This window comes from Piliocolobus tephrosceles, chromosome 6 (assembly GCF_002776525.5).
Source record: "Piliocolobus tephrosceles isolate RC106 chromosome 6, ASM277652v3, whole genome shotgun sequence".
NCBI classification, from domain to species: Eukaryota; Metazoa; Chordata; class Mammalia; order Primates; family Cercopithecidae; genus Piliocolobus; species Piliocolobus tephrosceles.
In genome coordinates, this window is record NC_045439.1 from 141,821,931 (window position 1) to 141,847,626 (window position 25,696).

At 49.9% G+C, this 25,696-nt stretch overlaps 1 protein-coding gene across 5 annotated transcripts in view; it reads left to right on the top strand.

The window, feature by feature from the left end:
* CORO2B (coronin 2B) overlaps window positions 1–25,696 on the top strand; it is a 216,252-nt gene that overhangs the window by 103,471 nt on the left and 87,085 nt on the right. Inside the window, exon 1 of one of the 5 annotated variants that reach the window (XM_023220659.1) lies at window positions 13,085–13,435. The exons of 3 other annotated variants lie outside the window; for them this stretch is intronic. The gene's annotated coding sequence lies outside the window, so the exon portion shown is untranslated. Of the gene's footprint in view, window positions 1–13,084; window positions 13,436–23,747; window positions 23,835–25,696 lie in introns of those variants that run through there. One more of the 5 variants, XM_023220662.1, reaches the window with a different exon arrangement.

Genomic DNA, 25,696 nt, shown 5'->3' on the forward strand with positions numbered 1-25,696 from the left:
ACCTTCCTTTAGCCTGAATTTTATCACTTAGATTTTCATCCTGCTGCAACGTATACATTTTAGTATGATGCCTTTTAGTATGATGCCTTTTAGCATTTTAGTATGATGCCTTTTAGCATTTTAGTATGATGCAGGATTTAAATAAAAAACAAATAAAACACACTGAAGCAATTGGAGAGCATTTTTTGTGTGTGCAAGATGGAAAGGTCTTAGAGGGCTAGACTGTCTTATCATCCCCTGGGGCTTCCGTCGTGGCGCTGGTGCCAGGTGTGTGCATCACATGGATGTAAACCTTGGACTGTTGGCGCTGGAAGTGTTCCAAAGGGTCCTGTCTCCCTCTGCTTCTCAAAAATGGACATAGACCACCAGCCGTACACAAGATAGTCTCAGTGGGGCCTGAATAAACATGGTTGGGTGTAATTGTAAATACTGGGTGTAAATGTGTGTCTGTGTGTGTATGTGTACACATACATATATATGTACATATATATGAGTGTGTGCATGCATGTGTGTGTGCACGTGTTCATTCTCAGCAAACTCAGAGTGAATAGTAGGACCAGATAAACCCTAGGTCTTTCTTTGCTGTGTTCTCTCCTTTTTGGGTGGACAGTACTGGCATCATCACTCTCATTTTATAGAAGATGAAAGTGGAGTTATATATTTTTCTTATTTTTTCTTTTGAGGCAGAGTCTCACTCTGTCACCCAGGCTGGAGTGCAGTGGCGCAGTCTTGACTCACTGTAGCCTTTGCCTCTCAGGTTCAAGCAACTTCCCTGCCTCAGCCTCCTGAGTAGCTGGGATTACAGGCATGCGCCACAACACCCGGCTAATTTTTATACTTTTAGTAGAGATGGGATTTCACCATGTTGGCCAGGCTGGTCTCGAACGCTTGACCTCAGGTGATCCGCCCACCTTGGCCTCCCAAAGTGCTGGAATTATAGGTGTGAGCCACCATGCCCGGCCTAATTGTTGTGTATTTATTTAATGTGTTTTAGGAAAAACGGTGGCTGGGACATCAAACTGTGATGACATGGCTTAAATTGCTTAGAATGATGTTTGTACAGATATTTAAATGTTAGAAAGAGCCAATTTAAAGAAAATTTTAAAATAGATATGGTTCGGGTGATTTGTAGAAATGGCAAGAACATGTTGGCAGTGGTACACAAATTACGAAGTTTGGAAAACACTGATAACACCGATTCCGTTCAACCTCTTGTTTGACAGATGACTAAACTGAGGCCCAGAAAGGACAGAACACTTGTCCATGAGTCTGATAAGTTATTTTAAGCCACAGGAGTAAAGAGGGTCTTCCCCTTCCAACCTCATTCAAAAGTCTGCATTTAGGGATCACCTGGTCCCATATCTTGCTTTTGAATCAGTTTTATATTTCCAAAATGCCTTCTCTTCCTTTTTTTTTCTTAAATCTGAGTCTTATCAAGCAGCTATAGTAGGGTAGTTATTTCTTTGTTTTGCAGATAAACAAACTGAGTCCCAGAGAGGGAATGTGCCTGCCGTCATTCAGCCAGTCACTCAGCCAGCCGAGGCAGGACCAGGGCTAGAAGGTTTCCAGGCCTTCCTACTGTGTGTGTCAGGCAGGATTGGGCGGGGAGCCAGTTTCTGTGATGAAATCCCCCAACAAAGAGTAGAAAGTCTTCTGGGGTAAATGCAAGGCAGTCTGCTGGCCGAGCTCCACTTGGGAGCACAGGGAACGGTACAGGGCCTATTATACGCTGTGCCACTTTGGGAAGCTATTACTTTCTGAAGGAGCCACAGATGTTCTCCCTGCCTGCTGATTAACGGGTGTGTTACTCAGCTTGGAGTGGACAGATGAGATCAGCTGTGAATATTCTCAACTGTGTGACCACCATAAACTCTGCCAGTGCAGGTGTAGGGACCCTGCAGGCCGTAAGCAATTTAGCCACAGCGTTTAATGAGCAATTGAGCATCTTGGAGGTGCCAGGACCTGTGCTCATGGCTGGAATGGAGGCGCAGACAAATCAGACACTGCCCCCGACCCCATGGGACTCAGTCGGCTAGGGGAAGCAGACACATAAACAACTAGCCCCAGAACAATGCAGTGCGTGCCAGCATGGAGGCCTGGAGCAAGCGCGATGCAGGGAGTGCTGAGTTCTTTCTCAGGGACCAGAGAGGCTTTGCAGCACAGGAAGCATTTGAACTGTACCGTACTATTGAATAGGGTTTGGCAGGAGGAAATGAGGAGGAGGCATTCCTGAAAGGGGACCTGCCCAGAGTTCCACACTGGCCTGAACTGGAGACCAGCACATGTGCACCTGGGATGGGAATGAACTGTGGCTCCGGCTTCATAACTCTGCCTTTCCAGATGGGTGGGTTACCAGAGCCTTGTGAGAACAGATTGGCCTTGCTTTGGTTTGGTTGTTGGTTTGAGATAGGGAGGCAATGTGACTCAAGAGGACAAGCTTTGGAATAATACAGACCTGGGTTCAAAGCCCAGTTCAGCTCCTTGGCAGTCATGTGACGTTGGGCAAGTTTCACTTTTTTTTTTTTTTTTTTTTTTTTTGAGACAAGGTCTCACTCTGTCACCTAGGCTGGAGGGCAGTGGTGCAATCATGGGTCACTGCAGCCTTGACCTCCCAGGTTCAAGTGATCCTCCCACCTCAACCTCCCAAGGAGCTGGGACTATAGGCACATGCCACCGTGCCTGGCTAATTTTTCTGATTTTCTTATTATTTGTAGAGATAGGTTCTCACTATGTTGCCCAGGCTGTTATTAAACTCCTGGGTTCAAGTGATCTTCCTACCCTGAAGTGATCCTCCCACCCTGAAGTGATCCTCCCTATCCAAAGTGCTGGGATTATAAATGTGAGCCACTATTTGACCTTCTCAGTCTTGGTTTTCCATCTTTAAAATGGGGATAATCTCTTTTGCTTAGAGTGAAAAGTAAATGAGATGAAGTTGGAGAAGGACTTAAGCCATAGCCGGGTTTGCAGTGTGTGCTCCGTACATTAATGATAATTGTGGCAATGCTGCTGGGTGGGTGACTGCGTGTGGAAGTGGAGTGTGTGGGGGCGTGGGCGTGTTTTGAGACCGCCCAGGTGGGTGGACTGTGTGACTGCAGCGTGAGGATGTGAGGGTTGGTTGTACATTCCCTTGAGTGTGAGCTGACTGGGCAAGACATGCCTGAGGCTGATGAAGGCCACGGGGATTTGGTATGGGATGAGTTAGCCTGTAATTCACTCTGAGTTGGAAAGGATTCTCCAGTGTCATTCAGTTCGACCTGAACCTGCTATGTGAGTCCCATCCCTGACACCTGTGCCAAGTGACCTCCAGTTTCTTTAATTGCCTTCAGCAATGGGGAACTCACAACCTCCAAACACAGCAAATCCTATTGTTGGACCTCACTGACTACTCGCTAGAAACAAAAGCAGCTCAGCCCCATGGAGCACCTTCAGAGTCACAAGATTCACCTCCACACGCCATTCATTCATTCATGGATATTTGCTGAGCACCCCTACTACCAGATACTATTCTGAATCCTGGGGATGTAACAGAGGACCAAGGCAGACACAGGCTCTGTCCTCTCAGAGTTTATAGTTTTGTTGATCTTAACTCACAACGCCCCTGTGAGGTAGGCAGAAGAGATGAGGACGAATCCCATTGAACACATTAGGAAACAGGATGGTGGTGGTGATGGTGATGGTTGATATTTATACTTAGCACATGTCTGGTGCTTTGTATACTTTAGAGGATCTAATCTTCATATCAGCCCTAGGAGGTGAGCCCTATTAATATCGCCCCTCTTTTAAAGATGAGAAGCATAGCCGGGTGTGGTGGCGGGCGCCTGTAATCCCAACTACTCCGGAGACTGAGGCAGGAGAATCACTTGAACCTGGGAGGCGGAGGTTGCAGTGAGCTGAGATCACGCTACTGCACTCCAGCCTGGACAACAAAGTGAGAATCTGTCTCAATTAAAAGAAAATAAGCCGGGCGCGGTGGCTCAAGCCTGTAATCCCAGCACTTTGGGAGGCCGAGACGGGCAGATCACGAGGTCAGGAGATCAAGACCATCCTGGCTAACACGGTGAAACCCCGTCTCTACTAAAAAATACAAAAAACTAGCCGGGCGAGGTGGCGGGCGCCTGTAGTCCCAGCTACTTGGGAGGTTGAGGCAGGAGAATGGTGTAAACCTGGGAGGCGGAGCTTGCAATGAGCTGAGATCCGGCCACTGCACTCCAGCCTGGGCCACAGAGCGAGACTCTGTCTCAAAAAAAAAAAAAAAAAAAGGAAAGAAAATTTAAATTTAAAAAAGATGAGGAAGCAGAGAAGTGATGTTTCTTGCTTAGGGTTACACAGCAAGGAACCGGCCTGGCTCTTTTAACCCCAGGCCCATGCTGCCTCTTGAATCAAGTCATCGAGACTTGCCAGAGCGATACAGCAGGGGCCTTGACTGAAGCTGCTGGACGCAGACCCTGAGTGCTTTGCACCACCACTGGAAGGTCACGTGGACGCCCTGGCAGTGTCCATGCATGTGGAAGCCTAACATGAGTGACCTCCAGTCTGCCCCACCCACAGCTGTGTTTACACCACCTCCTCACCCCCACCCCATCCCATCCCAAAGAGCCAGAAGTGAGTGAGGTCAGCCTCTCCCACCCTGCACGTAAACAGAGGCTGGAGGACCAGAAGTCATCTCAGGGCAGTATGATAGACTCCTGGTAGGAGAAGCCAAGGGCAGCTTCAGGTTCCTTTGCTCCAGAAATCCTGTGGGGCGTCTCCATCCCAGCATCCAGTAGCCTGTTGCTCCCAGGAGCAGCAGCATCGGGTGGGAGGGCAGGCAGGGCTGGGTGAGGATTACTGCATGCTGGATCACGGCTCCTGGGTAATCCCCGTTTGTGCCACTTGCAAAGCGTGAGGTTGGAGGCGGGTGTGTTTGAGCAGCCCCAGCCCCTCTATTGTCGACACCACGGATTACAGCGGCTTCTCTCTGCAGCTCAGCATGGGTCGCACAGATTCCTTGACTGCTTTGTTGGGAAGATGCCCTTTCTCATTCCTCCTGCTCTCTGCCCAGCCCTCCTCAGTTCAGCCTCCAACAGGAAGGAGAATTTTCAACCCTAGAGACTGGGTGATGGAAAGAGACTTGAGATGGACTCAAAGGACTGGGGTAGCGGGTCCTGCTCTTGTGCTGTCTTGAGCAGGTGACCTAACCTCTAATTCTGTCTTCTCATCCCATAAATGAGGATAAAAACTAAAGCCAGCTGCCCAGCTTAAGTCAGGTAATCCATGTCAGGGTGCTCTGTAAACTAGCGGCACCACTCTACCAATGTCAGATATTAGAATCAGCCACGGCGCAAGACTTGCAGTGGTGTGAGACTGCAATTCCAGCTGCTCGGGAGGCTGAGGCAGGAGGATCACTTGAGCCCAGGGAGTTTGAGGCTACACTAAGCTATGATCGCCACAGCACTCCAGCCTGGGCAGCAGTGAGACCACGTCTGTAAAACCAATGACAACAACAAAACTGATATTCGAGTCAACAGTGAGCACAACTACCAACACGAATAACAATGGTGATCAGCACCACATGAGTCTGTGAAAGGTACTGTTCAGTGTTTCCTCCAGCCTGGAACTGATGTTAGGAACTACTGTCTCCTGGGCCTAAAACTAATATGTGATGTATTAGTTGTACATTCAAATAACCTTAGGGGCTTTTCAAACATCAGACCCAAAGGTTCCTGGGGTCCATGCCTAGAGATTCTAATTCACTAGAACTGGGATGGGGCTGGGTGTCTCTGGATTTTTTGGTTGTTTTTTTTTTTTTTTTTTCTTTTCTTTTCTTTGAGATGGAGTCTCGCTCTGTCACCCAGGCTGGAGTGCAATGGCGTGATCTCGGCTCACTGCAAACTCCACCTCCTGATTTTCCTGCCTCAGCCTCCTGAATAGCTGGGATTACAGGTGCACGCCACCACGCCCAGCTAATTTTTGTATTTTCAGTAAAGACGGGGTTTTGCCATGTTGGCCAGGCTAGTCTCGAACTCCTGACCTCGCCTTGGCCTCCCAAAGTGCTGGGATTAACAAGCACGAGCCACTGAACCTGGCCGTGTCTCTGTTTTTAACTCCAATGCTAGTGGTCAAAGACCACTCCTGCCCAAAGTCAAGGACACTGCAGGACAAGTGACTGTATGCCCAGGGTCCCTTCCTCTGCACCACACTCAGCTGTTCCTGAACCTCCTTGCAGTGGGAGGCCCGAGCACGCTGCTGTATGCTGAGGGAACCCAGTCTTCTCAGCTGCCATGCAGGGTTTAGGAATCTCTAAACTTGAAGCTTCTCCACAGTTTATTTTATGCAACTTTCTGTATCTAGAACGGGGACAAATGTTTCTTCAGCTAAATTTTTTAAACTCAGGTTCTTCAAGGTATAATTTACATGCATTAAAAAAAATCAACTTTTTTAGTGTCCAGCTCTATGCATTACACAAATGCAAACAATCGTGTAACCACCATCACTATCATGATACAGAACATCTCCACTGCCTCCTGAAATTCCCTCCTGCCCCTTTGTGATCAGGTCTTCCTCCCACCCCCAGGCCTTGCCACCATTCATCCGTGTTCCATCTTTAGAGGTTGTTTTTTTCCAGAATATTATGTCAATGGAATCACTGGGTATGTAGCCTTTGAACCTGCTTGTGCACTCCGCTTGCAGGTTTTTTTCTTTTTTGTTGTTGGGTGTTTTTGAGACAGGGTCTTAGGGTCTTGCTTTGTCACCCAGGCTGGAGTGTCTGAACACAGCTCACTGCAGCTTCCAACTCCTGGGCTCAAGCAATCCTCCCACCTCAGCACCCCAAGTAGCTAGGACTACAGGTGCACACCACCACACCCAGCTAACTTTTGTATTTTTGGTAGAGACAGGGTTTCACCATGTTGCCCAGGCTGATCTCAAACTCCTGAGCTGAAGCACTCTGCCCACCTTGACCTCCCAAAGTGCTGGGATTACAGGCGTGAGCCACCACACCCGGCCCAGCTTTACTGTATTTGAGAGTCATCTGTGGGGTTGTGGGTATCAGTAGTTTGCTCCTTTTATTGCTGAGTTTGTGTTTCATCCTGTCGATGTGCCATAGCTTTTCTTCCTGGGGTAATTTAATTGTTTCTAGCTTTCATCCAGAAATGCTGTCTAGCAAGAAATGCAATTTGTTTGATTCATATGTAAATCTTTCTGCACGGGCTGCTTCAAAAGTCAAAAAGACTCATTTGTCAGCAATTTTTAAAAAATTTTCCTACTACGTGCTGCTGTGAGGGCACGTAGTTCCAGTGCTTACAGGGCTCAGATGAGAACCGTAATGCAGGAGGGGGCTTGGGTGTAATTGAGCATCCCCTCCCCTCCTGAAGGGGCTGCAGTGGGAATGGGGGTGAATAGTAGTTTCTGATTTTTGATTTTTTAACAAAAGAAAGAAGTCTGGGTTTTTCTTAAAGATCTTGACTTTTAAAAAAAAATGTTGGCAACTAATTTAGAACATGCTTAATCACTGTGCTGGCTGCTAGCTGCTGGCTAGATTGAGTTCTGTCTCATGACGTGTGGCTTATGTGGTCCTGAGTGCCAGAGATTCAGACAGATTTTCTCCCCTGTGCCCTCTGGGGACAAGTGATGTGGACAGAAGGGAGAAGCCAGGGACTTGGCTGACACAGATGCAGGACTCCTAGCCTTTGAGTGAGGGGAGGAGGGAGCAAGAGACTCAGAGTCTTCCCAGGAATCACTGCTTCTAGAGCAGTGGCTTTTCATTCTCACTGTGGGGAGCTCAAGAATACAGAGGCTCAGGCCCCATCATCAAGTCCATTTCGTTGGCTGCGGAGAGACCCAGGTGTCAGTACTTATGAAAAAACATGTCTGCGGGCAAATTTAAGCAGTAAGGGCTGAGAACCACTGCTCCGGAGAGGCCAGGAGGTCTGGTCAGAGGCTGAGGCCCCAGCCCCCAGGCACCTCTCCCTGCCAGTTTCCCTGGGGAAGTCATGAGTTTGAAGAGTAGGCAGAGGTCAGGTGTCATCACTGAGTCACTCCTCAATGGCCAGTGAGAGTGCAGAGGGTAGCTCTGAGCACAGGAGGTGTAGTGAGACTCCTGGGTTTAGCTCCCAGTCCCACCACTGCCAGCTGGGGGTCCTTAGCAAGGTACTTACCTTTTTTCTGCCTGTTTCTACATCTGCAAAATGGGCACAGTAATGTCAGATTCATGAGGATAATGAGGACCAAATTAGGTAATTCCTATAAGCTGCTTCTAAATGCGTTACCTATAAAATTTTATTTTTACTTGTTTATTTGTTTTACTTTACGTTTGTGTATTCATTATTGTATTGATCTTGTGTTGGTCTCATATGAGAGATTCAGAAATGACTAAGACATCATCCCAACTGTCAAGGAGTTTGGAGTTAGACCTGAACACAGGAAAAGCAATGCACCAGGGCAGGGCAGCTTGCCCTCAGTGCCCAAGAGTGGCTTATGGACCTTCAAGTGCAGATGGGTCCCCAGGAAGAAAGAGTGTGTTGGTGGGGGTGGTCAGGGAAGGTGTGTGTTGGGAGAGAGATGAGTAAAATTCCAGGGTGCAGAGAGAAGAGGGCAGGCATCTCTTTGGAGTGTCTTGGGGTTGGGGAGGTGGAGGTAACCACGTGCCTGGGACAATAAGGAGAGCCTGGCTATAGCATAAGGAGCTCGTGGGAGAGGAGACTCTGCATCATGGTGGAGTGAGACGCACTGTGACAAGCGTGGTCTTCATCTGCAGGATGGGATGGGGAGATGTGAGCAAGAAATGGCTTCTGCTCTGAGCCTGTACGATTATATTAGGTGACTCGGTTATTTGCTGAGCTGAATCTTGCAGGGGCAGCCTCGTCTCCCTCTGTCTGCTTACCTCTGCCATAGACCCTCAGGCTTCCGGGTACAGCCTCCTTTCTGCCCCACACACCCTGGTGTATCCCCATGTCCACGCCTCCCCATATTGTAGCTGACATAACTTGCTGAGCTTCTGGTGTACCAGTTCGATGAGGCTCCGTGCTGAGGGAGTTTGCTCACTCTTAATTCTATACCGAAAATCTTCCCTCCCTGCCCCCAAACTGGAAACACAGCCTTCCATAAAGACACCTCCTCCAACCCCACCACCACCCACCCAGCAACATCAGTGCTGGAGAGAGGAAGAAAAGGGGAAGGGCCAGCATCCTTTGGGTGGGGCTTTGCATATATTAGTAATAACAATTACAAATATTCAACAATAATGGTACATTACCATAATGACCAAATCTCCAGTGCCTTCTACGTGCCAAGCACTTAGCAGGCATGACCTCATTTAATTCTCACAAGAGTCACAGAGAAACCCCATAGCCCAGTTAAGCACACACCCTATGGAGTGGAAGGCCTGGGTTTGAATCCTTTCTCTGTCCCTTCTTGCCTGGATGACCTTGGGCAAGTTACTGAATGCCTGTGCCTTAGTTTCCTCCCCTGTGATATGGGGAAGATAATAGCGTCTGCCTCACTGGGTTGTGATGAACACTAAGGAAGGCAGTATTTGCAAAGTGCTTAGAATAGTACCTAACATGCAGCAAGTACAACACTAACTGTCAAATACATTAAAATATGTAACATATCACTTTATCCATTTTATAACGAGGGGATAGAAACAGGTGAGTCAAGGGACTTTACAATAGTTACATGTATTAAGCCCATAGTATGAGCCAAGTAATGTTATAGTCACTGTACATGCATTTTCATTTAATCCCCACATCAGCTCCATGAGGAGGCACCATTATTATCACCACAGTTGATACACAAATGGGGTCCCAAAAGGTAGATCAACTTGCTCACAATAGTAGCTAATAGAGAAAGGCCTTTTCCCAGGGCTTTTCCTGCCTCCTCTGGAGTCTACATGGGCTCACCCAGCCTCTCCATTCATTCCCTGAGGCTAAGCACTGCTGGGTACAGGAGACTTTCTGCTGAGAGGGATGCCCTCAGTTTCCCATGTGATGTGGAAGATAAGGCAAGCTGGGGAAAGGGCAGGATGAGAATGTGGGAGGGAGGGATCACCAGGTCTCCTGGGCCAGATGTGCCATTTGCCTCCAGATGGGGCAGGGAGGAATGAATTGTAATTGGACAGCAGAGATGCTGTGACTTTATTTAGAGTTAGCAGAGGAGAGCCAGGAAGGTGAGGCCAGCAAGGTCTGTTGGGGGAGCCATGGGATCATGCTGGGGAGTGCTGAATGTGTCTTGGAGTTTTGCAAAGTTGTTGCCCCATCAGCGGGGCTGCTCCACATTGGAAATTCTGGAGTAGTTCTGAATGAGTCAATGTCTGAGAAAATCATTTAGTTCAGAAGTTCAGGAGAATAATTGGAATGACTCCATTGCAGGTCTGCTGTGTATGGTTGTCTGAGTTGTGCCCTGCACAAAGGCACCTGGCAGGGGGTAAGTGGGGTCTGAAATCCAGTCCACGTTCCACTCGCTGAGCCTGGAGCTGATTCTGCTGGAGGAAGAGGCACCTTCCTCTATTCTCACAAAAGTGCCCTGTGGGCTGGAGTGGTCCTGACTCGGTGGGAGAGGTGAGGAGAGAGACTGTATCCCCAGAGCTGGATTGACAGAGGCCAGACTATGCCAGTGGTTTGGTACTCAGGCAACCACAGCTTTGACTTTCACAGAAACCAGGAGGGCCCAAACAAAGAGCCCAGGTGCTGGGGAAGAAACGATGTGCAGGGAAAGGCTGTGCACTGAGCAGTTCCCAGGGCCTCCGAATGTCCTTATGAAATGGACAGGGGACCAGCAGGAGGGTCAGTGACAGGAGCAGCCTCAGTGGGGGTCAGATCAGGAGGACCTGGATGAGGCTGAGGCAGAAGCTAATTGAGAACCCTGACCTCATGACTGGGAACCAACTCGCTGTGGAGTCAGGAGCTTGGGCTCTTAAACCAGCGTGTGTATGTGTGTGTGTATGTGTGTGTGTGTGTGTTCGTGCGTGTGTGTGTCTGTGTGTGTTGTGTGCATACACGTGCACTACGTCTAAGTGGACACCATGAAGGAAAAGCACCCCAGTAGAAAGAGTCCTTTAAAAACCAGGAATCCAAAAAGATAGGTAATGCCCCCGCCAGAGGCACCGCTGCCCTGGAGGAGTTGCCTGATGCTGTGTTCTGTCACCCAGCATTGCCGTTCTGTTGGAAGAGAAAAGGGAGGGTGCTGGTGTTTGCTCAGTGCCCACCAGGCACCGTGCCAGATGTTCTGCATCCATTACCTCATTTTCCTCTCCACCCCTCTTCCTCATGGTTTCTGTAGCAATGACATCATTCAGTGGAATAAAGAAAGAAAAAAAGGGAAAAAATCTCCTTTCAAGGCTCGGCAGTGTTGCTGGACCCAGGGGATGCTGTGTGGGGTGGTCGTGTGCAACAGGCAGTGTGACCCTGATTATTGCTCCCCCTGACCCAAGTGGTCATTGTTATCATCCCCTGAGCTGTGCAACTTTTCCAGCAACTGCACGGCAGGCACAGGCAGCTGCATCAGCACCTCCCAAGGAACGGTGCTGAAGGATGAGAGAAAACCTCAAAACGAAATAGTTTTCTTTGTTCCTGGCAGGAGCAGGCCTGCTAGGCTTGGGTGGGGCTCTGTGGTCTCTGGGCCTCCTTAAAATAGCAAAGTTATTTGCTGTGGGGGCAGAGAGACCTCATGGGGACAGGTCACAGGCAGTGTCCAAAGACTCAGAGATCTGCTACCCTCTCCCTCTCTTCTTTATTTCCATCAGTTGAAATGCTTTAGGCTGCAAGTAACAAAGAAAGCCAACCAAAACTGACTCAAGCTATAGGATTTTCATGGTTTTTCAAATAAGAGTTGCAGAGGAAGGAGGTCCTAGGTTTGGTTGGTGGCTCCACAGTGTCATCAAGGACCCAGGCCTCTTCTGTGCTTCTGGTCTGTCTTCTCATCATTTTGGCCTTTTGGTTGTAGGTTTGTTACCTCTTGGCCACAAAAATGGGTGCCAGAATGCCAGGATTTACCTCCTCAAATGCAAGCAAAGGCAGGAAGCAAGCAAAGGTGTGTGCCAGTATGCCAAGAAAGAACTTTTCTTATGTCTCTCTTCTTAGTGAGACAAAAATCTTTCTCAGAAGCCCCCTAGGCGACTTCCTCCTGTGTCTCACTGGCCAGAACTGGGTCTTGGGCCCTCTCCCAAGGGTGAGGGGTGTTCCTGTGGTCGTGCAGGGCAGTGGTGGGGATGGGGCTGGGAATGGCAGGTACAAGTCCAGTCAGCAGGTCTGCCTGCTCCCTTCTTCAGGAGCTTGTCCCCGTGCTCCCAGGGAACACCTGGATGGCCGGGTTCTGAAGTGGTGAAAGGCCAGTCACTTGCCCATCAGTGGGTTCTGGACAGTCTCCATGTATAGGGCATTGTGAGGAAGACCAAGAGGATGGAGGTTGTCCTGAGAAGGAGACAGTGTTACCCCCATTTTTATAGATGAGAACTCGAGCTCCAAAAAGTTAATGAACTTGTCTAGGGCTTGTTATACATTTTATAATATTTTATAGATGAGAACACAAGCTCCAAAAAGTTAATGAACTTGTCCAATAGATACTTAGTAAGTGGTGGCACTAGGATTTACACCCGTATCTGTCTGCGAAGCCATCCTGTGTTTGGCCCACTTTGGAACAGTGTGCTCTCTCCTTCCAGAACCTCAGTCAGGAAGTTGGCAACCTTTAGAGTTCCTGTGCATTCCAGCTCTCAGAGCTGACACCAGGGCCCAGCTTACAGCCTCCGGGAGAAGTTAATCTCAACACGTGTAAAGAGAACCAGTCAACCCTGAAGTACACACCAGGTGCCAGGGGGCAGGGTGGCAGCCAGGAAATGCTGCAAGTGTTCAGGGGAGGGTAGGTCCCTGGGGATGGGATGGTCAGAGACCCCGTGGGGCCAATTCATTTACTGCTTGACATCAGTAGCCACACCAGAGAAGGTGCTGACGCCTGCACATAGACAACCCCTCCTGAGTTGCCAGGAGAAGAGGAGGAGATGCTCCTGGCAGTCAGTGTAAACAGGCTGCTGGAATGGCCCCGAGGGCCACCAGGGAGGGCCACATGCCACCCCTCAGCATCGCTGGAGCGGGCTCTCTGTTGGTTGCTAGCAACGGATTCTGTTGACCTTTAGTAAGGAGGGAGTCTGAGCTAGAGAGTGAGCAGCAGCCAGGCCTCCCAGGCTCTCAGGCCTCAGATGCCTGGAATTTCGGAGCTAGCAGGTACCCAGATTTCCGTTATCTTGACTGCCACAGTGGGGTCTCTGGGATGGTGATGTGAGTGCCTCCTGCACTGGCAGCCCCCATGTGGCATAACTCCTTGGGCACTATTCATCCACACGGCCCATCTATGCAGGGTACAGCCTTCAGGTCTTAGCTGGCAGCCCTGACAACTTAGATGTGCAAAGAAGGTACAAGTTTGTTTCCTCTGAAGCTTGTCTGGTGTCATCCAGGAGCCCCACCTGGTAGGTAGCCATGATAAAACGCATTCAGCTCGGTCCAGTGGAGTTGGTCTGATTCAGTAACTTATGATGTAAAGGCTCACCCTTTGGGGGATAATTTTTGTTGTTGTTCTTGTTGCTGTTGTTGTTACTGTTGTTGTTGTTGTTTGAGACGGAGTCTCGCTCTGTTGCCCGGGCTGGAGTGCAGTGGCGTGATCTTGGCTCACTGCAACCTCCACTGCTCCCAGGTTCAAGTGATTCTCCTGCCTCAGCTTCCTGAGTAGCTGGGATTACAGGCATCCACCACCATGCCCAGCTAATTTTTTCTGTATTTTTAGTAGAGATGGGGTTTCACCATGTTGCCCTGGCTTAAGGGATCTACCCACCTCAACCTCCCAAAAGGCTAGGATTACAGGCATGAGCCACTGTGCCAGGTGGGGGTAATTTGACATCTGCTTGGATGACTCCAAAGGAATCACCTTTCAGAACTCCTCCTCCCCTGGCCTCTGTGGTTAGAGATGGCCCAGGCTCATGCGACTTCAAGGGATGGAGGAAAAGGGCCCTAGCTCCCCAGTGGACTTTAAACATGTCCTGGCTGATGCCCCTGAAGTGTGGCTAGTCTGTCCTCTCCCAGAGCATTCTTTGGGCATCTTCTGCTGATGTCTGCAGCTGACAAACTCATGCTTCGTTTTGTTCTTGTCCCTGATAGTGGGGTGCATCCCCAGCGGGGCCCTGGCTGGCCTTGCAGATTTCAGAACTCAATCTCATTACGTCTTGCCCAGGCCTAAACTGTCTCCCTAACAGCCTCAGAGCCCACACCTTGCCCCTGCCCATGCCAACCTCGCACTAGCTTGTGGCTGTCAGACCTTCCACACCCTGCTTCGGGGCTGTGCGGAGACTGCTGGGTCCTCTCCACCAGCCAGGCGCCAAAGGAGGCTCAAGGGAATGCTCCAGGCTCTCTGGCCAGATCCCTCACCATCTCATTCAGTGAAGCCAACTTCTGTTTGACCCATTGCTTGTAATAGTGTCCTTTCTCCTTCCAGAATCTCAACCAGTAGGTTGGAGAGACACTCCTATGTTCTCAGAGCACCCTCACCACGTTTTCCCCTGAGGTTCTGGCCCAAAGTACAGGAACTCCAAGCAGACTCCTGAACATCCACGTATCTGTTTCTACTTCCTTTCTCATCCCACAGTCCTGCAGGCTGCAAGGGTGAGACTTCCCCTTCCTCCTGGTGTCCAGCCAGGACCTCCCTGTGATGGAGGCAGCCAGACAGGACTCTTCATTTGCTAACATGGAGAGACGGGAGTTAAGACAAGTCCTCTGTCAACAATTCTGTCTCTTCAGATATTTTGTGGCTGCAGAATCCTATCTTGGAAGTCAGAATGTAAATTTTTTTGAGTCCTGCTTTAACAGTCCGAACTCTCCCTGGATAATGGATGTCATTCATTTATTTTGTATTTTTGTAGTTTTTTGGAGGCAGAGTCTTGCTCTGTCATCCAGGCTGGAGTGCAGTGGCATGATCTCGGCTCACTGCATTCTCCATCACCCGGGTTTAAGTGATTCTCATGCCTCAGCCTCCTGAGTAGCTGGGACTATAGGCGCACGCCAGCATGCTTGGCTAATTTTTTTTATTTTTAGTAGAGATGGAGTTTGCCATGTTGGTCAGGCTGGTCTCAAACTCCTGACCTCAAGTGATCTGCCCACCTTGGCCCCCCAAAGTGCTGGGCTTACAGGCATGAGCCACCATGCCTGGCCAATAAATGGATGTGATTTAGAGGAACAGCAGGAAGGTCACACCTAGTAAATGCAGAACAGTGCACTAACATTATTTTAAAAATTACAGTGATCCCCTTTACATTCTTCTCTGACCTCTTCTCCATCTCCCTTCCCTCTGCTTATGGCTTCTGCCTCTGCCACCAACTAGTGGTGCAATGTAGCCCACATTTAAACCCTTCAAGGGGAGGAGCTGGCTGGTTTAGCTGTCACCACTGAGTGTGGATCACTCCTATGGAGCAGAGCTGTGTGCTGGACGGTCATGTGGAATGCTACGCAATCACCTAGAATGAGGTGGCCTCCCTTGTGAATTGGGGGAACAGAGGGCGTTGTAGGGGAACTGTTGGTCACAGATCCCGAGAAGACTCCTCTTTCCTTGCTGGGTCCTAAATTAACTACTGGATTCTTTTTACAAGGCAGTGAGTGAGAGGTGGAGAACATCATGAGACAGTTATCATGGATGTTTTCAAACAAAAACCCATTGATTTCCTCAGTAACATTAAGTTTAATTAAAAAAACAAGTTTCTGCTCTAGTTTCTAGACCCTCAGCTGGTGAGGCCCCTTGAATTGTTTCCAAAGTCCTAGAGGAAATAGTTACTCCTACACACACACACACACACACACACACACACACACACACACACACACAGACACTGCTTGGGGACAGCGCAGGGTGGACAGTGCAAAGGGTTTATCTCCAAATAAGCTCTGTGCATGGGGCCTGGGATCTATTTATTTATGGGCAAGTTGATTTATTACCCCTTTTTATACCCAAAATGATTAGCAGTAATATAAAGAACTCCAGCTTCGCCTTTCTCATTTGGGGCACTGAGAGATAGGCTTCCTTTTATTTGAACAGAGACACTACAACAGAGCCAGCAGACGGTCCTTCTCTTCCACGCCGTCCCCTGGCTGTAATGTAGATAGATTATCTCTTGGGAAGGGGAAGGCCCATCACCAGTTACCATATTCCCGTGGGAACAGTTTATCAGTCCATCTTTTTCTGCACTGGCAGGTGACAGGGAGCAAGGTCTTGGTCTGTGGACCGGGGACCAGGCCAGGCATTCTGAACACGGGATCCCAGTTATCCTGAGAGTTGGTCAGGGCATGTCACAGGCAGGAAGCCTCGGCAGTGGCAGCTATGCCTGGCATCTCCCCAGCTCAGCCTTTAGCCTTGACTATGAAACAGCCTTTTAAAAAAGTTGCTCAGCCTCGCCTACCAAGAGGCCGGAGGCCATGAAGGAGGGTGTGAGAAGTAGGACCTGCTGTGGAAAGAGAATAGGGCTGAAAACCAGAAGTCCTGGGTTGAATTCCACCAGCCCTTATTAAGCACCTGCTGTGTGCACGATCTTGTGCATGACAGTCTAGAAATACAGAAGAAAGCTCTCGAGGGATGCATTAGGCCCAGCTCTTTTACTCACTCGCTGGCCGGCAGGGTGGTTGTCAAGGGCAAACCCAAAGCACTTTTGAAGGTGCAGATTGATTGGTAAAATAGTCTTTGCTGAGCAGTCATGGTTAGCAAAGCACGTTCACACACAGTATTATTTCACTAGGTCCTCCTAACCATCCTAGGAAAAATATGAATTATATCAATTTTTCTGATGGAGTAACCGGGAGGTAAAGGAACAGATGCAAAGTCACAGAGCTGAAGCTTCAGAAGGCCCAGTGCTCCTTGCAGTGCCGCTCAGGGACCAAAGTCTGGTTCCAGGACCAGTAGCCTCAGCATCACCTGGCAGTGAGTTAGGGATGCAGATTCTCGGGCCCCACCCTCGACTTCCTGAATCAGAAACAAGGGGCCTCAGCAATCTGTGTTTTCACAAGCCCACTGGGTAACTGTGATGCACGTGCAAGTTTGAGAAGCACTGGGCTGGAGAGTGATTCTCAATTTAATCATCTATGTGAACCACCTGGACCACACTGTGTTCAACCGTAGATTCTGATTTGAGTCAAGGGTGGGGCCTGGGATTCTCCATTTCTAACCAGCTTCCAGGTAATGCCAGTGCTATTGGTCCACAGGCGGTCCATTGGACAGCAAAGACCCCAAACAGCAATCACCTGGTGGGCTTGGTTAAAATGCACATTCCCTAGCTCATTCCCACAATGTGTGATTCTGCAGGCTGGAAGTGGGGCCCAGGAGCCTGCATTTCCACAAACACTTCAGGTGATTCTGAGGCAGATGACCTGGGGCTCACACTCCAAGGACCTGTCCCCTGGAGCTCGAGCTTGCAGACCGTCCACGCTGGCCTCATTTTCAAAGGTTTTCCACCTTCACTCCTCTCCCCACTGGACTTGAACCACCCATTTGATCTCCTGCCAGACTTTGGGCTGAGGGGGTGCAAGTTGGAGGCCATCTCTGAGCCAGCAGGGCCCTCAGTTCCTCAAAATAGGTCAGGAGTCTGGCACAGACCAGCCTCAGTGGCTGCAAATAGAAACCATCTGTTGGGCCTGTGTTTTGAGCTCCACCGCCCCTCTCTGCCTGGTCAGAGAAACACAGAGCTCAGAACCTCAATGGAGCATGGATCCTTCCCAGCAGGCCTGGGTTCTGCTCTGCCACTGCCTGCCCGGATAGACTCCCATGGGATCTGCCTGCAGGGAAGAGGTGGCGGCACCAGATTCTACCACCTCAGGGCAGGAAGCTTGCAGTGTGGACCAGCCATCCAGAGACAATACTGTGTGACCTTGGACGAGTTGCTCCTCCTCTCTGGGTCTATGAAATGAGAGGCTGGATTTAGTGGACCTATGAGTCCTTTTCTGCTCTGACAGGATACGGTTCCTTCAAAGCCGTTTTGTGTCAGGACCACATGGAGGAGAAGTTAGGCCCAGAGAAGGCAGACATTCTCCTTTTCCTGGCTCTCTGTGCAGAGTGAATATTGTGGGATCTGGTCCTGTGCACATGGGGATAGACGAGGTTCGCGATCTGGAGCTCCAAGGGGACTTTTGTAGGCCCTGAGGCAAAGACTTGGGTTGCTCTTCCTTGTCCCTGCCCTCCGATTCCTTCCCTCACTCGTATATTTCATAACCATTTATCAAGATGATGTTAGGCCCAATGGGAAGCCTGGAAAAATAGGAGGAATGAGGTACAGTCCCTGCCCTCAACAACAGCCAGGATAGTTGGGGAGCAGACAAGTAAAGGAGAGACCTCGGTGACAGCTCTGAATCAGATCCCAGCTCCTCCACTTCAGTGACCTGGACAAACCCAGTCACGTCTGGAAATGGGGATAATAATTGTACCTATTTCTCAGGGTTATTTAAGGACTGGAGGATATAATGAATGTAAGATGCTCAGCTCATCGTGAGCACTAAACACACGTTGGTTGTTGTCAGTGTGGTGAACCAGGAGCAAGGGGAGCACAGCATGAAATCTGGGGGCCTCGGGAAAGACTTCCCAGTGACCGTCTTGGGGGAGGTGGGAAGCTGTCTTGAAGAGACTGAGGTAGAGGAGGCTACAGCCTTCTCCTTACATGTCCGGCCTTGTTCACCAGAGCAGGAAAGGCTGCAGGGATTCGGGGCAGAGGCCTGGTACAGAATAGACCGTGTCTCTGGCTGGGCTTGCACTGGGTGGTGGATGTATGCTGCATAAACCTCCCCTCTAGAGACTGTTGAGAAGGCGCCATCCCAGCCCTGCCTGTTCCCACTTGGCTTTGATCCACTCCCTGATAGCATGAGGGGGGCAGGACAGAGCTGGGTGGTGAGGAGGAATTCCCATTTCCTGGGTGAGAAGAATGAGGGGCTTGCCCGAGAGGCCCTGTGAGTTGGTGGGAGAACTGGTCTGGAACCCAAGAATTCCATGTTTGCCAGAGATGCAGAGAAAGACAGTGGAGTGACTCCAAATTACAGCCTTCCTAAGTCCCTGTACACCCCACCCAGGAACTTCCAGGAGTGGAGGTTTGAATCGATTCTTTTCTTCCAGGATTTAGGACTTTCAGTAGCTAACTGATGACTTTTAGGAGCTAATTGATGTCTTTTCTCCCAGTGCTGTCCAGTGGAACACACTGCAGTGATGGAAATGCTCTGTAATCTCTGCTGTCCCATATGGTAGCCACTAGCCATATGTGCCTATTGAGCTCTTGATATGTGGTTAGTCTGAGGAGGAATTTTCCATTTAATTTTAATTAATCTGAATTTAAACAGCTGCATGTGGCTGGTAGCTACCATATAGGACAGTGCAGTTTTAGCCTACTCTAAGGTACACAGGCAAGAGGAGATACTCCCAAATGTTGGTTCCACACATACATGCCTTCATAACACATTTCCCAGATGATTCTGATGCATAACCAAGTTTGGAAATGGTCAGGGCAGGGGTCTGAGAGATGCTATGCTGAGGGAAATGGCTCAGTTCATGCATCTCCCATCGTCTGTTTGGCTTTCTCATTTTACAGAGGAGGACACTGAAGCTTGAAGTCCACTGGGAATTACTGCCCAGGCTGGCGAGCCCCTCGGGACTGTGGGCTGGTTCCCTCTGCTCCCTCCAGTTTGGAAATATTCACTGTGTTCCTCCTGTGTGTCCAACCTTCCTGGGTGGAGGAGGAACAGATGATCAGCTCTCGCTCACGACCCAGAATGCTGTGGATGAGATGGAGCTGTTGATAACAGTGTCTTTCCTTCATGACAGTGCCACATTATTTTCTCTTGTGTTCTCATGTTCCATCCTCATACAGATTCCAGGACCCAGGTCAGTTGATACCCACATATCACAGAAGAGGACACTGAGCCCGGAGAAGGAAGGTGGCTTGTCCCAGGTCACACAGCTAGTGACCAAACAAGATGGAAAGTGCCAGTCTTTCTCTGACAGCACATGACCCAGGAATGGCTCTGTCATATATTGTGATGGGCTGCCCCATGGGAGCTACCAGGGCAGATCTGAGAGGTCTCCTGGGCTCCCCACATTACACAGCTCTTTTCCAGGGGGCTTACTCCCAGCCCTTTGATGTGAATGTGGCCACATTGCCCCTTCACCTGAGTCAGAAACTAAAAAAAAATGCTCTCTTACATTTTTGTGTTCCAGTTAAAAACTAAATTTTGCTCATGTCATCATCTAGAAAATGCCCCCGCTGGCCACAATAAATCATTTTTGAGATCTGAGGACAGGATACAATTTGCTTCCATGTGGAGTATACATAGTGATTATCTCAGAAGAGAAAAAAAGCTATCCTACATTTCTTGAGAGGCTATAAGGGCCATTTAGCTGCAAAATGAATACTTCTTCCTTCCGGGCCCTCCCCATCTGGGAGGGAGACCAGGATGGCCCTGGGCCCAGGGAGAGGCTGCCAGGGAGCAGGCCCAGCAACTGTGCACATCTGGAATCCAGAACCTCTCCCTCCCTCTCCTGACCCTCAGCCCAGCCCAGCCCAGCCCTGTCCTCCTCCTCCTGGCAAAGCCTGACCTTCCCAAGTAAACATTTGATTATTTGAAGTCAGAGACTCTCCCTCACAGGAGGAGAGAGGGTAGAGCTAGTGTTTAGCAAGCACCCATCCTGGGCCAGACACTTTGCCAAGGAATTTGTATTTGGTCACTTCATTGTATCCAGTGAGCTGGATGACATTATTCTCATTTTAAGAAAACTGATATTCAGACAGGTTGAGTAGGTAGTCCAAAGTCGTACAACTAACAAGTAGCAGAGCCAAGATAGAAACCACTGGATTCTTTCTTCCTCCTAAAACCTTTCCTGCTATACAGTTTCTTTACACTTTTGTGTAGGGGCCTGGATTTATGGAGCTATTGGGGAGGGGTAAGAGTTGAGGTGGAGAGGCTGAAGGAGGAGAAGATGTGTGTTGTATTGGAAAGACAAGTAGACTTGGCTGAAGTCTTGGCTACACCATTTTGATAGCTTGTGACTTTGGACACGTCTCTTAACTCCTCCATTAGCCACACAGACACTCTATATTGTAAATGGGATTGTAGCACCTGCCTAGCTCTGCCTGCTGGACAGCAGTGGGGCTGACTGAGGTGGTGTCTGGAGAGAATCATGACTGAGGGTGGGCTTTTCAGGGTGGTTCTACAGGCACTGGCCCCTTGCTGATTCTGTGCTGTCAACAGCAAGGGACTCACTAGGCCTCAGCCTGACAGCAGTACTGGGTTCCGAGGTGTCGGTATTCTGGTGACAGGGAGCCTACTGGAGACAGGGCTGCATGACCAGAAGGAAGAACGTGGTAGAGGAAGGGCTCATGAGGTAGGGTAAGGACCAGACCCTCATCCTGTGGGCAAGGCAGCACATCAGCCTGAAAATAAAATGCAAAACCTCAGCAGGCTGAAGTCACAGCCCTAGGGTGAGTTCCCTGAAGGAGGCACCTCCTTGGGCCTGACCTTGGCTCTTCCCCCCCTACCGTACTGAGAGGTGATTCAGCCAGAGTCACTATGAGGCTCAGCTATAAGGGAGCCCTGAACCAGGCATGGAGTCCGGTGGGGCTGTGCAGGGGCCAGAAGGAGTTGGATGATCTGGTAACTTACAATCCAGTAACTGGAGACAGAAAACATGCATATCTAAAGCTTGAAATAAGTGCCAAGCATTAATCAGCTCTGTGGGACGCCCTGAGAGGAGGTGGCTATTGCCATGTAAGAGCTGTTGTCATTCAGGGTCACAGCAACCCAACTGGGGTAGGGAAATATAGAGGAGGAAGACCCCCAGCCAGGGAGGGTGGTAGAACCAGGATGGTAGACCTCAAAGCTCCTCTCTGTTCCAACATCATGTGTTTAATAAAGTACAGGAACTCTGTTATCTCAGGGCTGGAAGGCGATCTAGTTCCACTCATTAATCCACATCGTCCTTCGTAGGAGGTCGTCCACCTAAATCTTGAAACCCCCCCTTCCCCCCAGAGATGGGAAGCTCATTACCTATCAAGGTAGCTTCTTTTTCCAAGTTAGGCAGCTCTAACCATTAAGGACGTCCTTTCTTTTACGGAGTTCAAAACCGATCTTGAAAACCAATCTCAAAACCAATATGTCCCAATCTTGTGTCTTGTGCTCATTTGTCCTAAAAGATTCAGAGAGAGTGTGTTCTGCTCTCACTAGAACCAGTCGGGGGGAATCTACCAGTATCTGGGCAGGGCTTCAGGGGTAAAGGCAAAGGGCCAGATTTTCAGGTCACCTCTTGGCCGCCCCCACTGATTTCCCTTTGAGGTCTCCGCAGGGATGAGGTCAGCCCCTTAGTAATGCAGATCCTTCTGCAGACACCCAGCTTTGGCCCACAGTGTGTACTGGTGCCTGGCCTGGCTTTCCAGCCTCTGTCCATCACCTTCCAGAACAAACCCTTGGCACTGGCCAGGTGGCCTCCTCACTGCCACCAGCCAGACTAAGTGTGTCCTTACACATTCCCTCTGCCCTCTCCTTTCCTTTCTCATGCTTTACCAAAGCCAAGTAACTAATAATGGAGACATTGTAACCTGAATCAAATCAAAGCCTTAGACCTAACTCTTAAAGTTTACAAGGGATACAGGAACAACCTTAGCAATGCCCTGAAGCATCATGAGACAAATCTTTGGAACGTTTTATAAGACGACTGAGCTGGTATCTTTCAAAAGGCAATGCCATTTAAAAAAAAACATGGTGCTAGGAGTATTTTAGGTTAAAGAAGGCAAAAGATAATTCACAACCAAATGCAACATGGGAACCTAGGATTCACTGAATCTTAGTTCAGAAACTAAAATAGCTGTAGAAGGTATTTGGGAGAAATGTAAACACGGACTGGGCATTACATGGTATTGAGGAATGGTCAGTTTTCTTGGATGCGATGATGGTGATGTGCTAAGGAAATTGCCCTCCTTTGTAGGAAATGCTTAAGGAAGTAATAAGGAGGCAGGAGTCATGATTTTTGCAAGTTCTTTTCCCATAATTCCACAGAAGTAGAAAGAAAGAGAAGGGATGGGGTAGAGGGGGAGGAGCAGCTGGTGCTTGGAGCAGCAAAGTGTCTTTCCCAAGGTCAGTAGGAGTCTGAATAGGGAGCGGAGCCAGGACTGCAGACTCCCAGCTCAGGGTCCTGTGTGAACACCTGTGCATAGGTTCACGTGGAGTGGAGCTCCAGGCCCAGGGATATGGAGCCGTTGATCAACAGCAGCCCCTGACCTCCCTTCCCCTGGCCGTTCCCAAGGCCCAGCAGAGAGAATCTCCATGGAGATCCAGCCCCAGCCTACCAGCCACGGTGGAGAGGCCAGCCCAGGCTTGCTGAGAGACAGACACTCTCCATTCTTCCTAGGAAGCAGGCCTGCCTCATTCTAGGGCCTGCCCAGGCCCGTCCCCGGGAACACGCTGAGTGGGAGAACATGCCTGCTCACCCCGAGCGAGCCTGAGCGCTGTGGTCCCCTGGGATGCAGCATCCAGTTCAGAAGTGCTAGCTGGGCTGTGGGGGCAACAGGAGATGGGTAAGGAGTCATTCTGGGCTGTGAGGGCAAAGGAGATGGGTAAGGAGTCATTCAAGAAGACCACAAGTGTGCACACCAGAGCCCTCACCACAGATGCTTCCTTCCTGTGTCCACACCCTGAGGACTGGGGAGATGGGGAGATGAGAGAGAGAGGAAAGAAGGGCAGAGAGTGGGAGGAAGCAGAAGGAGCAGGGAAAAGGAGAAGGGGGAGGGTGGATGAGGAAGGGGTGAAGTCAGATGGGAAAACAGGCACAGAAACTGCAGGCCGCTGAGCGCTCCACCTGGGGAACCTGGGGTACGTGTGGACCTTGCCTGGTGGGCTCAGGAGAGCCTGTCAGGTCAGCATGTCCTGTGCTGGGCACATGGCAAGCAGCTTGGCATTGGCTCCTCCCAAGCCCTTGGAGGTGATGGGGATGATTAGCCACCTTTATTTTATTTATTTATTTATTTATTTTGAGACAGGGTTCAGCACTGTCGCCCAGGCGGGTAGTGCAGTGGTGCAACTCAGCTCACTGCAACCTCCACCTCCCAGGCTCAAGCCATCCTCCCACCTCGGCTTCCCAAGTAGCTGAGACTATAGGCGCATACTACTATGCCTGGCTAACTTTGTACGTTTTTGGTAGAGACGGGGTTTTGCCATGTTGCTCAGGTTAGTGTCTCCAACTCCTGGGTTCAAGCGATCTGTCCTCCTCAGTCCCTCAAGGTGCTGGGATTACAGGAGTGACTCACCTCACCCGGCCTAGCCTCTTTTTTTTTTTTTTTTTTTTTTTTTTTTGAGATGGAGTCTCATTCTGTTGCCCAGGCTGGAGTGCAGTGGTGCAATCTCGGCTCACTGCAACCTCTGCCACCCGGGTTCAAGCAATTCTCCTGCCTCAGCCTCCCAAGTAGCTGGGATTACAGGTGCTTACCACCATGCCCGCTAGCCTCTTTAATATGGGAGTCGATGGAGGTGGCATAGAGAAGTTAAGTGACTTGCCCAAGTCACACAGCAGGGTTGGGATTTGAGTCTAGGTCTGCGTGGCTTTCAGTCCAGTTCTTGTGACCCTTCCCCTTGCTGTCCCCCAGGGAGAGCCTGCAGTGAAGTCTGCACTGGGAAGAGCACAGAACTGGGCACTCTGTCTAGAAACAGGCCTGTGCAGACCATCCCCGGTGCCCAGCCACAGGCTGTGCTGGGGTTGGAGACAGAACTTGCCATCCCTGTGGCTCCCTGAGCCTTGGGTTCTGGTGGATGCTGAACTGTGTCATCTGTCTCCCCACTAAGCTGGACTCCCTTCATGGATGGGCTGGGCCTGCCACCAGGTCAGTTGCCCAGCAGGTCTCCCCATGGCCTCCAAGACTCACCTAGGCTGCCTGGGAAAAGGGCACACTAGTCTTCAGTCCCTTTCAGAAGACCCTGGTGTCACTTCCTGCCATCACAGAGCAGCGACACACCCCCAGGATGGGAGAGGCTAGGACAAGCTCTAGACTAGGAGCCTGGGGAGAGGTGCCGGCTGTCTGCGGATTCCAAGGAGGTCACTGAGGGCTATGTAGATCAGAGTGAGTCGGGCCTTAAAGGCTGAGAGTTGGCTGCACAGAGAAGACATTCCAAGCTAGAACTGCACTAGCAAGAAACAGGAGGTTGGAGTGAGCAAGCTGAACACCTCCTTTCTCTTGTGTGGAAACTGTGGCATCAAGAATGTTCTGCGTGGAAAAGGCAGAGCAATACCTAGTGTCCTCACTTCAGATTAAACTTTTGCCAGGTCCACCAACCACCCATACTATATTTTTCATACTGTATTTTTCTTTGAATTGATTCACTTTTTGAAACTTAGCCTCATTAGCAGTAGTATCTGTGGAACCATGGATTTGACATGCAAGTTATATTTTTTCTAAAGCAATTTAAAAGAAACACATGACTGGCTAAAATTAACTTTATCTCTGTAACCGTGTAAAGGTCCACCTGGGACCCCACTTTGGGAATAGTTGGTGTCCTGATGAGGAGCCAGTACTTGGGGAAGGGAGAGCCTTGCCTGCTCTCCCTTCAGCTTGGGGAGGGAGGGGAGAGGCTTGCCTGAGGTCACACAGCCTGGGGAGGAGAGGGGAAGACCTTGCCTGAGGTCACACAGTCAGCCTGGGGACGGGAGGGGCTTGCCTGAGGGCACACAGTCAGCCTGGGGA